Raw genomic sequence first — 4,072 nt, forward strand, 5'->3', positions numbered from 1 at the left:
TAGAGAAAGACACCAATTTTTAAAAATTTCTTCGAGTAGGGTACTTAGGATAATCATACTTCAATTAATTAATTAATTAATTCAACCAACACTTATTGAGTACCTACTATGTAATTGGCACCATGCTTCAGTTTTTGAAATATGATTTGTACAAATCACCACTCATTGAAGTTCAGGCTGCAGACTGAACTCACACCAGGAGCTCTGCACAAATCAGTTAACTTTTCCACAAGATTCCAACCCCTGCTATATAATTCATCCTATACAATTATATTCTTTCTAAGAGTACTGTTTTTTGCCTTGTTGGTTTTCTACTAAAAAAGCTTTTAATAGTTCTTTGTTGCCTACCTAGTAAGGATGAAAGTTTTTAAGTCATAATTAAGACTTTTTCAGTCTAGGGACTCACTTCTATAAAATCTCTCCTCTCCAGTCAACTATCCTATGTTAGATAAATGTACATTATTGCCTTTAAATTTTTGCACGTGGTAAAAAGTGTGGTACATCTCCAACATTTTCTTCATTTCCATTTTTATCAATTATTTTCATCTATCTAGAATTCCATAAAATCACTCTAGATTATCACAAGCTCAAAGTGCTCTCTACGTTCAAGTGAATCATAATCCTGAATCTTCGTGAGATTTCTTGTGATATTGGGGCTCCAGTTATGTTTTCACTTCTATAAGGGAATTGAACAAGATCACTTCTAAGGACCCTTGTAGACCAACCATTCTATTACTGCATGATTCTATGCACTCTTTCTTCATCTATATTGTCCACACGATAATCACTATAATTCTCTTTTGTGTAATTTAATTAAAACTATTACTTCTGTGGTACCTCTTTTGATTTCGTTTTGAACTGTTTAGCTATGTTTTACTACTATTTATTTCAAGTTTTTAGTTTCTGCATGTACCTAGATACTCAAAAAATATTTATTAATTTGCTTTATTTCAGACTCTGGGAATGTTACATGCACATCTGAGTAGCGTAAAGTCCTGGAAAATCATTCTGATGACATAAACTCTCCCACTCATCAAGATGTAAAAGTCTTCAAGTTTCAGAGTCTTAGTTCTAGGAGCAAATCTACAGATTAGTGAAATTCTTATTTTTCAAGTGAGGACACTTAGTGGTGTCCAAGAGTTCATTAGTAGCAAATTTATTTTTATGCCTTTTGTTCCCTTTTTTTAATGATGGCATTTTCTTTTCAAATGCAAATATACCTGGGAGAATTCAAGAGCTAATTAAATCACACTAGGTTTTTAGTGATATCAGATCTTTGTATTCCTCGAAGAAGAACTGAAGGAGTATAAAAGGATGAAATTATATAGAAAGGGTAGTTAGAGAGTTCAAAGATGAACTCACTTTTATCGCATCAACACTAAAATATAAATTGTGGATTTTGCATATATATGATGGGCAGGAACTCATTGCTGAAGAAAGAAGTGTGCTAAATACACCACTGAAGTATTGATAATTGAGCAGAGTCTTAGAGAATCAGGCATATTAAAAGTATTGAAACCATTTAGCCTTTCATGCCATGCCCAAGGTCAAAAATTTAACTGTACCAGCACTTTAAGACAAATAACAGGTTAAGACCACAAAGTATCACAATTGGCATATGCAGTCAACTATCTCCCTTAAAAATAACATTTCTCTTTTTAGTTATATTACCAATACAAAGTTTGATCTTCAACTGGTAACTAAATTTAATGTTAAAAATAAGAAAATTTAAAAGTAAATTTTGTTTTCTTACTAAAAGACATCCATTTCCCCCAAATCACTCTAATATTTTTTTTAGCAATAAAGAGTACATGAAATAAACAGCTCTAGGCTTCTGTTGCTAGGCCAAGCATCTGATTAAATATATGCAGCTGATCTGAAACTCCTGGAAGCTTCAATTTTCAAACTTCACAGTTCTTTGATTATTTTAGTCTTATACTTTTATCACCTGTCTAACAACAATGTTCACCACAGCAACACTAAAGTACTCTGACATGAGGTGGGTGGTTTTCTTTCCTACAATTTTTATATAAAATAGTGAGAAGTTTAAATCTCAGCTCCTGCTGTGAACGAAGCTTTAAGAACTGAGTCCAGATGATCTCCTATAGAGCCTACCAGCCCAAAAAATTTTATGGTTTTGTAATTGTCATAGGAGATTTTAAAGAATAAGTTCTAAAAAAATAGTCTTGCACCACCTCTTTAAGTTCTTGTTATCTAGCAGTGAGCCTGAATTTAAAGAGAGGGGAGGAAGGTCAAATTCTTAGGAGTAGGATGCTTACTGCATGCCAGAAGAGTTGGATTACACTTTGAAAGACGTCTACAGAACTTCAATTACTCAGTTGCTATCTCTCTCAGTGCATCAAACAGGCTTTAGGCTCTTTAATGAGATCTGTACTTCAAACAAAGAGGAAAGCACTTGAGTTTAAGGCCTTTCAGAAACCTGTCCTTTCCTAAACAAGCCATACGAAAGACAAGGCTCTATGTGAGTAACCAAATGCATGTGGGTGTATAAGTGTACACATGCATGCTTTCATCATTACCAACTTTACCAACAGCATAATGAGTATTGCACTCAACTATAGACTATAATTTTTCAAGAAGTGTGATAATAATAATGTTTGTCATCAAGTGTGTCATACACAGTGTCCTAGCTTGAGCTCAACCTCTCAAACACCAGGCTTTAGGACAAACTCTATTGTCACATGGTATATGTTAGGGAATAGGCTCATGATACCATCCCTATATCATCTAATCTCATCTCATCTCTCTCATGAAGAAGCTCGCTGAGGCCAAGATGCCAGCTGAGGAATATTGGCCTCCTGCTATTTTAGCATTTATAGGACACACATGGAAAACCAGGCTCATCAGCAATCAGACTGATTGGCACCAAAACAATTGGATATGTGTTGTCATCTATTCACAGGTTCATCGGGAAATATCAGCTGTCAAACACCTGGAGATCATGGGCCAGGAAGAATGTTGCAGTAAGTAGATGACTACATTCTCCTGAGTATTTAAAATTGCATGTCTAGCCCTTTCCACTGGGAAGGCTAGGTGTGAGAGGTCAGCCCACCTAATTTATTGTCCAAGCAGCCCAACATAACTTAGAAAATCCTGCTCATTGAACTTAGAATGTTTTGTAGATAAAGAGTTGGGGTAAATTTCTTATAAAGTTTATTTCATTTAATCTTCATAACCACCCTATAAAGTAGACACTATTCTAATCTCTTTTCAGTTATAAAAACAGATATAACATGATCACATAATTCTACCGTGGTTACACTGGTTGTACATGGTAGAGCCCGTTTTTGTAGTTAGGCTTTCTAAACAATGCAGGTATATAGATACAGCTGGTGAAGCTTATTTGCAAAACATTGGGCAAACTTATTTATTTTTACAATGTCAATGTATTATTAATAGCATTAAACATGTTACAGAAGGCAATACACGGATTGATACGAGATTAAGAAACATTGCTAGCTGTGGCACCAAAATTTATCCCAAATGAAGAAATTATAATACCTAACACTTATTAATTTTCTCTTCCCTGTTTATAAATATCATGTGCCAGGATGCAGGCTAGGACAAGCTGTATGACCAAGAGTAAGCTTCGGATGGTCCAGGGTAAACCTATTGAACAGGTGGTTTGCCATTGGTTATAAGTTCTTTAGGCTTATTTCATGTTCTTTCATTCTCCTTGTCTAGCCAGGATCTCTTGTTATGATGACCCGTCATCCCAGAAATGTACTCACACCTGGAAATTTCCTTAAAATGCCCTTAAAATTTACCTCTTCTAAGACTTGACTATGCCCGTGCTGCTTAATTTTAATACACATATGAATCATCAAGGAAATCTTGTGAAAAAGCAGACTCCTACCTGTAGGCGTAGGGTAGGGCCCGGGATTCTGCACTGCTTACAAGCTCCCAGATGATACTGATGCTGCAGTTTCATGCACCACCCTTTCAGTAGCAAGGCGCAAGAGAACTCCTAGCTATATTGATAGACTCTTTTGGCCACTGTTTAACAATCACTTTCTCTCTTGTGAAGCCCTCTTGATCATGCTACTTAAGA

The sequence above is a fragment of the Propithecus coquereli genome, unplaced genomic scaffold (assembly GCF_000956105.1).
Source record: "Propithecus coquereli isolate 6110/MARCELLA unplaced genomic scaffold, Pcoq_1.0 Scaffold91, whole genome shotgun sequence".
Lineage (NCBI taxonomy): Eukaryota > Metazoa > Chordata > Mammalia > Primates > Indriidae > Propithecus > Propithecus coquereli.